Below are 9,927 nucleotides of genomic sequence, written 5' to 3' on the forward strand. Positions count from 1 at the left end.
TAGTACAATATGAGACAGAACCCGTCAAAATGCCATTTTGGTGTTAAGGATGGAAAGTTTCTAGGATACATGGTGACAAAAAGGGGAATAGAAGCGAGCCCCGAGCAGATTGAATCCATCATTTAGTTAAAGTCTCATGTAAATGCTAAAGATGTCCAAATACTGACGGGAAGAATAGCTGCTCTCAACAGATTCATTTCCAGATCCTCATAGAAGTGCAAAGACTTCTATGATATCTTGGGGAAAAATAAAAAGTTTGAATGGACTCAAAGGCACGAAGATGCACTAAAGGCTCTTAAAGATTATCTATCCTCAACGCCTACTTTGATGAAGCCAATAGATGGTGAGCCGCTGTCCCTGTACTTAGCTGTGTCAGGTAATGCAATCAGTGCTGTTATAGCCAAGGATCATGAAGGACAACAGCACCCAGTATATTATGTAAGTAAAATCCTTTTAGATGCAGAGGTTAGGTATTCTCATCTTGAAAAATTAATTCTTTCTTTAATTATGGCCGCAACCAAGTTGAGACACTATTTTGAAACACATACTATTATTTTAAGAACTAACTATCCTGTTAAGAATGTGATTAGAAAACCAAAAAAGTCAGGTAGGATGGCCAAGTGGGCTATGAAGCTAAGTGCATATGATATTCAGTATGAGCCTAGAACAGCTATTAAATCACAAGCGCTTGCAGAATTTGTGGCTGATTTCAGTAGTGACATACAAGAGGAAGCTGATTTGGAGGTTCAACAACTGGAAGAAACCAAGGATCCTTGGATCCTCTTTACTGATGGAGCATCCAACTTAAGAGGAACAGGATTGGGTATCCTACTGAAATCGCCACATGGGGACATATTACCCTAGTCCATTACATGTGCATTCCAAGCCACCAATAATGAAGCGGAATACGAAGCTTTGATCGCAGGTTTGCAATTAGCTAAACACATGAGGATCAGGTATCTTCAAGTATATGTAGATTCTTTATTGATGGCTAACCACTTTAATGACTCATATGTTGTTAAAGGTGAAAAACTAATCAAATATCTAGATGTTGTGAAGGGACTATCAAAGTTCTTCGATTCTTTTAGTATTATACAGGTACCAAGTGAAGCAAATGCTAAGGCATATGCCTTAGCCAATTTAGCTTCATCATTGAAGTTTCCAGAAGATACGAAGATACCAATTATCCATGTACTCTCACCAGCAATAGGAGAACAGGAAGTTGGGGAGATAACATTATCCTCAAGTAATCAAGGATCTTGGATCCTCCCGATCAAGAAGTGTTGGGTTTCTATGAAATTAACAAGCTTAGTTAACCATTTAACTAGTCACAATTAAGGCGGAAGCGTGATATTTACAAACTAAACATATGTATCCATGTGTTTATATATGTATATGTTCATGAATAACCTAGTTTATTCATGTTATAAGATTACCAATAATCTATTTACTAGAAACCCGAAGCAAGGATCAAATGATACGGAAAAGCTAAACTATCAAGCTTGTAAACACTTACATTCTTAACCCTTTAAGAGTTTAGTAGATGGTTGAAGAAGATGATGATGTGAATGCTAGACTTTCAAAGGAAAACCCTCAAACGGAATATACCCCGAGCCTCCAACACACACCGAGCTATGCTAGGAAGCTTGAACACGAAAAACCCGAGACCCGAGCCCTTCCTTTTTCTTTTGGCCGTAAACAAGAAAGAAAGAAAGAAAGGAAGAGTTGTTTTTTTTTTTGTTTACTTGAAAGTGTATATATCTTGATCTTTTCTTTTCCTTTTCATCATTATACACCATCATGCATAACATGGTGTTTGGTATTTGTTTTAGTCAACACTCAACCTTTTCATGACAATATTTTTGATCAAGACATGGGGTGTGGGGCCCACCCAAAACCGGCCCCAATATATTTATTTTTTATTTTTTTTTTTTTTTATTTTATACTTTATAAAATATATAAACACCCCATCTTTTATAAACCATTTTATAAAAGAATACATAGTTAAATAATCATTCCAATAATAATTATTTGAATAAATAAATTAACCAATTAATTTATCTAACACTTTCAAGTAAATATTCAGAAACCCGATTTTCTGAATGTGTCGTGTTCAGTATTTGTTTTATAGATCTTATCTTAACAAATATATAATTGGTGTGTGTCTAACTCGTTATTGGGTATGACCCGACTTGGATCAAACACGGCTAGCCACATTAACCTAATTATGTGTCTCGGGCATACGGTATTCCAACAATCTCCCACTTGCACGTGACTCATAAGAAGTTAATGCTAATGGTGAATACCGCCTAACAACAGGTCACCACCACTAGTGTGTTTGACTAAGTGCCATTCAATAACATCATCCCCTTCAAGTCCATACTTGATATGATATAGGTAAGTCTTATCATTATATCCCTTTGTTTCTAGATGTCCTGTCAAATCGAAGAGACACAGAGTGATCATTCTCTCAATGATTTAACTTCTTAGGCCTTAGACATCTAAACTCTCAACACATAAGAGGAACAAATCCCATCTTGACTGCATACATCCTCGTTGACATCTCATATAATATCTGAGCTCTTTCTTACACGTCATCGTGTTACCAAAATAACAAAGAATAGAGTCAAGATATCAGACTTGATGAAAAACCAGATCCGATATGCATCTCAGGTCAAAGGACACAATGATACTCGCCTTTACTCAAGGATTACTTATGATCAATTGCACTAACTCCATGCAGTGATCCTTGAGAGCGGATCATGTCCAATATTTGTATCCCACAAATATCTATGAACCTTGGTGGCAAACCTATGCCCTATATTCATCACATGAATATCAACCAATCCGGGTTCATAATAGTCTTAACTTCATACCTGTTCCCACAAGCATGATCGACTACGGACGTTTAGAACAACATAAGTCATTCATGGATTAAACATGCAAATATAGAACATAACTCATTGAATAATTAAACATAATTAATTTTCATGAGATACCCATTATATTCGTTCTTATACAAACACTAAACACAGATTAAATCCACTCACTAGAATACCGAAGTCCTAATGCACAAACATGACCCTCATGCTTTGGCCTATCGAGGAGCTTCGTGAGTGGGTCCGCAATATTTTGATCGGTATGAACTTTATGAATACATATCTTTCTCTTTTCAACTTCATCCCTTATGTAGTTGAATCTGCGCTCAATGTGCCTCGTTTTCTGATGAGCACGAGGCTCCTTGATCTGTGCAATAGCACCCTCATTGTCACAGAATATCTCTAGGGGCTCCTGAATGGTAGAGATAATCCCTAGATCCATGATGAACTTTTTCATCCATGCAGCCTCTTGGGCTGCCATTGAAGCGGCGATGTACTCAGATTCTGTAGTGGATAACGCGACAACATCCTGCTTCGAACTCTTCCAAGAGACAGCGCCTCCATTCAAAATGAAGACATATCCCGACTGTGATCGAGAATCATCTCGGTCAGTTTGGAAACTCGCATCCACGTAACCCTTTACGACGAGTTCCTCCTCACCAGACCCATATATTAAAAACATATCCTTAGTCCTTCTAAGGTACTTTAATATATTCTTGACAGCCATCCAATGACTGTCACCTGGGTTGTGCTGGTATCTACTCGTTATGCTTAAAGCATACGAGACGTCCGGTCTAGTGCACATCATTGCATACATAATAGATCCTATTGCCGAAGCATAAGGAACATGCTTCATCCTATCCTGCTCTTCCTTAGAGCTAGGACTTTGGGATGAGCTTAACACGGTTCCTCTAGGAATAGGTACCAAACCTTTCTTAGAGTTTTCCATCCTGAACCTTTTCAGGATTTTATCAATGTACGCACTTTGATTGAGTCCGATCAATTTCCTTTGTCTATCCCTATAGACCTTTATTCCCAAGATATATGTCGCTTCTCCAAGATCCTTAATTGAGAAACGACTACTTAACCACGCTTTAACGTTTTCCATACTTGGTATATCATTTCCAAATAAAAGTATATCATCGACATACAAAATAAGGAAAATGATTATACTCCCACTAGCCCATTTATACACACACGCCTCATCACTGTTTTGGACGAAACCAAACGCTTTGATTTCTTCATTAAAACGATGATTCCACATCCGTGATGCTTGTTTCAACCCGTAGATTGATTTCTTTAACTTACAAACTTTATCTGGATTAGATGGATCGACAAAACCTTCAGGCTGAACCATATGGACATCTTCCTCAAGATATCCATTTAGAAAAGCGGTCTTGACATCCATTTGCCATATCTCATAATCAAAATGAGCTGCAATGGCAAATAATATCCTAATCGACTTAAGCATCGCGACCGGCGAGAAGGTTTCATCATAATCAATCCCTTGAGTTTGCGTGAAACCTTTCGCTACAAGTCGTGCTTTGTAAGTATCTAAATTTCCATGCATATCGGTCTTCCTTTTGAAGACCCACTTACATCCAACCAGTTTGGAGTTAAGTGGACGATCAACCAATTCCCAAACTTGATTATCGTGCATGGATTGCATCTCGGCGCTCATGGCTTCAAGCCACTTGTCACAATCAGGTTGTGACATAGCATCTTTGTAGGAGATCGGTTCATCCGAATCGACCAAGTAGCAATCATCCACAAGAAATCCATATTTCTTGGGAGGTCGACTAATCCTATTAGATCTGCGAGCAACGTGTGTATGATCAACCATTTGATCATCTTCAACATCCTCGTGTTGAAAGCTAGTATCGACCAACTGTGTATCATCCAGTGATTCTTGAACCTCTTCAAGTTCCACTCTCTTTTCACTAGGTCCTTCCATAAGGAACCTAGTTTCTAAGAAGTATCCTTTGCGTGAAACAAACACTTTTTGTTCACTAGGATCATAGAATATATATCCTATATCATCCTTTGGGTATCCTATGAAGATACACCTGATGGATCGAGCCTCAAGTTTATTTGGGGTGTCACGTTTAACATAAACTATGCATCCCCATACCCTTAAATATGAAAAGGATGGAACCTTTCCATGCCACACTTCATAGGGTATTCGATCCACCTTTTTGGTCGGGGCCATATTCAAAATACGAGCCGCTGTGAGTAGCGCATATCCCCAAAATGATGGCGGTAGTGAGCTTCGTGCCATCATTGATCGAACCATGTCCAACAGTGTTCGATTCCTCCTCTCGGATACTCCGTTATGTTGAGGAGTTCCAGGAGGAGTGAGCTGTGAAATAATTCCACAATCTCTAAGATGACCTTGAAAAGCATCACTTAGGTATTCGCCTCCTCTATCGGAGCGGAGTACCTTGATTGTTCGGTCGAGCGGATTTTGTACTTCATTTTGAAATTCTTTGAACATTTCAAAGGCTTCATGTTTGTGTTTCATTAGATAAACATACCCATATCGACTAAAATCATCGGTAAAGGTAATGAAGTACCTTTCACTATTCCTACTAGTTGGCTTGAAAGGTCCGCATACATCCGTATGTATGATACCTAACAAATCCTTAGCCCTTTCATTTGTACCTTTGAAAGGCTCTTTGGTCATCTTGCCTTGAATACAAGATTCACACTCATCAAACGAACCTAACTCGTTTGTTTTCAAAAGACCTTTCTTTTGGAGAGTATTTATACGATTCTTGTTTATGTGTCCAAGGCGACAATGCCAAATGTAGGAATCACTCAAATCCTTTTTGAGTCTTTTAGTAGAAGTTTGATATAATGAGCTATTTAAGGTATTATCATGAACCAATTCATAAATACCGTTGTTTGGTACAGCTTTAAAATAAAAGATACCATTAGATGATACATGCATTTCTGATCTTACAAATTTAAAGTCAAAATTACATTGTCTAAGAAGGTGCACAGAAATAATGTTCCTAGTCAAACTAGGAGCATACAAAACATTTCTCAAAACAACTTCCAAACCACTTGGAAGCGATAAAGTGAAGTCTCCTCTAGCGACCACGTGCACCCTTGCACCGTTGCCCATGAAAAGATTCACTTCGCCCTTCTTTAAGTCTTCATTCTTTTTGAACCCCTGCAACCAATTGCAAATATGAGTTCCACATCCGGTATCCAATACCCATGTGTTAGAAGAAATAAGATTTAGCTCAACATTAATCATAAAGACATTACCCGAGGTATGCGCCGCATTCCTCTTGTCTTTTAGCTCTTTTAGGTAGACCGGGCAATTGCGTTTCCAGTGTCCGGTCTCCCCACAACCAAAACAAGGATCATCCTTATGACCCCTCGGTTCCATAACCTTTTGTTTCTTTGCCATAACCGGTGATTTGCCCTTACCCTTAAGATGCACAGGAGGACCCTTTCTTTTGGCTACCTTAGCCTTAAGATTGGGTTGAGATCGATTCTTGGATCTACCTTCATTGATCGCAAACATGGGTAAAACCCTTTTGCCCATGCTCGCCTCGGCTGTTTTAAGCATTGAGTGAAGTTCTCCAATGGTTTTGTCCCACCCGTTCATGTTATAATTTAATACGAAAGTGTCGAACCTTTTCGACAAAGAGTTAAGGATCAAATCCGTTGCTAACTCTTTTGAGATGGGACAATTGAGCTTGGCGAGGCGATCAATGTAACTTTTCATCTTAAGTACATAAGTTGAAACTGGTTGATTATCATCCATTCTACATGCATGCAAGGCTCGAACCGTTTCGAACCTTTCAACTCTTGATTGCTTAAGGAACATTTCCTTAAGTTGAGTAATCATGTCGTACGCATTATGGTTTTCGAAATCCTTTTGGATTTCGGGAACCATAGTCGCCAACATGAGGCATGACACTTGAATGGAATCTTCCGTGAGTTTGACCCAATTCATATATTCGACCTCACTTCCCTCTTCCGGTTCTTCGGGGATAGGTGTTTCCAAAACATGATATAATTTTTCTTGTTTTAGAACAATCCTTAAATTTCGGAACCAATCCGAAAAGTTATTGTGGTTAAGACGGTCTTTAGCGAGAATAGATCGGAGAGATACGTTTTGGACGTTAGGGATTATGTTGTCGTCGACGTGTGCGGCCATCTGCAGAATTTTAATTAAGTTCATTTTAGTGTTTTACCTTTTAATTATTAATACCCTTTTTATATATACCAAATATAATTAATAATTAAAATCTAGAATCCAACGATAAACCCGACTCCGGTTAGGTGACCTTTTTCCCATTGTCGGTTTATCAAGGTAGTTATTCATAACAATTGCAAACCCTTTTGCAACTTCTAGAGTTTATGGGACCGGTTCGAAATCATATTTCGTGTCGGCATGTTTATCCCATCAACACCTATTAGACCCCATGCTTGGGTGACCCTCTTCACATGGTTCTAATTTAAGTCGTCCTACTTGTATCAACTTGTAATATTAACATACAAACGGTTAGGTGACCTTTTTCCCATTTATATGCCAATATTACCTCAACATATTAATTTACTCTACGTGGTTAGGTGACCTTTTTCCCACTAAGAGCTTACTAATATGTTAAGCGTTATACAAAAGGATGGTGTTTTAACTTATTATCCTTAATTTTAAAAGGGAATTTTTAGTTTTAATAATTCTAGTTGTAAAACTTTAAATCATGTTCTAACATGCATTTAGTAACACGATATTTTGAAACCATTTTTCAAAATTCTAATTTATAATAAAGCCATTTTATTATGGGCGTGAGACGGCTAGTTAATAAATCCATTTTATTAAACTATGTGTCACGTAATTACCGATAATTATTAGAACCCGTTTTATGCTTTGTTAATTAATTCTATGTGACGAAGTTGATATCCTAATATCTAACAACCACACAATCAAACAATCAATTAACAAGCATACACAATTATACTAGACATGAGCCACTAAATTAGACCACACTTGTTAGCCGAAACAAGTGTGTGTCTTAGGTCCAATCCTAAGGGACACATGACACATGGATGTTGTAGCTCCCACTCGATCCCGCATCCAAATGCTTCGAGCATCTTCTTCAACCCCGTTGTGATCCACTGGGCTTGAACTTGGGCCTTAGCTTCCATAAGCTTCCATTTGGGCTCAATTGGTGGGCTTAGGTCCTTTTGGGCTTGAATCCCTTAATGGGCTTGTGAGACCCATTATTACCATACCCGGCCCAATTAGGCCCAAACTTCCAATTTTGCAATCTTCTTTATTTTACAAAACAAATGTCCTAATACATTTTTCTATAAAATAAAGATATTACAAATAACCTATTTATTACATACCCATATGAATAAATAATTACAAAATTACAAAATTGCCCCTAATTAATTATTACAAACCGAAACTTGAATAATTAACTACAATCACAACATCAACCACAAACAAACATCCACTTGGTCTACGGCTCGGTCTAGTATTTTCAAACATAACCCGTTATGTCTTAGGAACCCGTTCCAAAACCCCTTGGCTTTATCGGGCCTAGCCCAACCCAATTTTGGCTTGACCCAATAACGTGATTATGGGCTTCGGCCCACATGTGCAAAACACATGGGCTTCGGCCCAATTAAAAAACTCATGGGCTCGGCCCATTTAACCAAAAATGGGCTTCGGCCCATATAGCCTTTTCCCTTTTATTTCCGGTTAGCCCAATAACCATATTCAAGTGGGCTTCGGCCCAAATTCACCCGAATTGGGCTTCGGCCCATTAACTCGGTTTTTTTTTTTTTTTTTTTTTTTTGAACAAAGCCAAAAACAATAACAAGATTAAATACAAAAAAATCATGCATGTTAATTTTTTGTATAAAATCTTTCAAGGGGAAAAATATAAAACCGAGAACCCGAAGCTTAGTTTCCCGTATCCCGGCTCTTGATGCCATTTGTTGGGTTTCTATGAAATTAACAAGCTTAGTTAACCATTTAACTAGTCACAATTAAGGCGGAAGCGTGATATTTACAAACTAAACATATGTATCCATGTGTTTATATATGTATATGTTCATGAATAACCTAGTTTATTCATGTTATAAGATTACCAATAATCTATTTACTAGAAACCCGAAGCAAGGATCAAATGATACGGAAAAGCTAAACTATCAAGCTTGTAAACACTTACATTCTTAACCCTTTAAGAGTTTAGTAGATGGTTGAAGAAGATGATGATGTGAATGCTAGACTTTCAAAGGAAAACCCTCAAACGGAATATACCCCGAGCCTCCAACACACACCGAGCTATGCTAGGAAGCTTGAACACGAAAAACCCGAGACCCGAGCCCTTCCTTTTTCTTTTGGCCGTAAACAAGAAAGAAAGAAAGAAAGGAAGAGTTGTTTTTTTTTTTGTTTACTTGAAAGTGTATATATCTTGATCTTTTCTTTTCCTTTTCATCATTATACACCATCATGCATAACATGGTGTTTGGTATTTGTTTTAGTCAACACTCAACCTTTTCATGACAATATTTTTGATCAAGACATGGGGTGTGGGGCCCACCCAAAACCGGCCCCAATATATTTATTTATTTATTTATTTTTTTTTATTTTATACTTTATAAAATATATAAACACCCCATCTTTTATAAACCATTTTATAAAAGAATACATAGTTAAATAATCATTCCAATAATAATTATTTGAATAAATAAATTAACCAATTAATTTATCTAACACTTTCAAGTAAATATTCAGAAACCCGATTTTCTGAATGTGTCGTGTTCAGTATTTGTTTTATAGATCTTATCTTAACAAATATATAATTGGTGTGTGTCTAACTCGTTATTGGGTATGACCCGACTTGGATCAAACACGGCTAGCCACATTAACCTAATTATGTGTCTCGGGCATACGGTATTCCAACAAGAAGTTCATTCAAAATGGAGAGATTCCAGCCACAGAGAAACCTAAGTCCTTCAAACCTAAGGTATCACAATACATTTTATTAAATAATATTCTGTATAGGAAATCTCT

This window comes from Bidens hawaiensis, unplaced genomic scaffold (assembly GCF_021521415.1).
Source record: "Bidens hawaiensis isolate Kalapana, Puna unplaced genomic scaffold, B.hawaiensis_p1.1 tig00010102_1, whole genome shotgun sequence".
Taxonomy (NCBI): Eukaryota; Viridiplantae; Streptophyta; class Magnoliopsida; order Asterales; family Asteraceae; genus Bidens; species Bidens hawaiensis.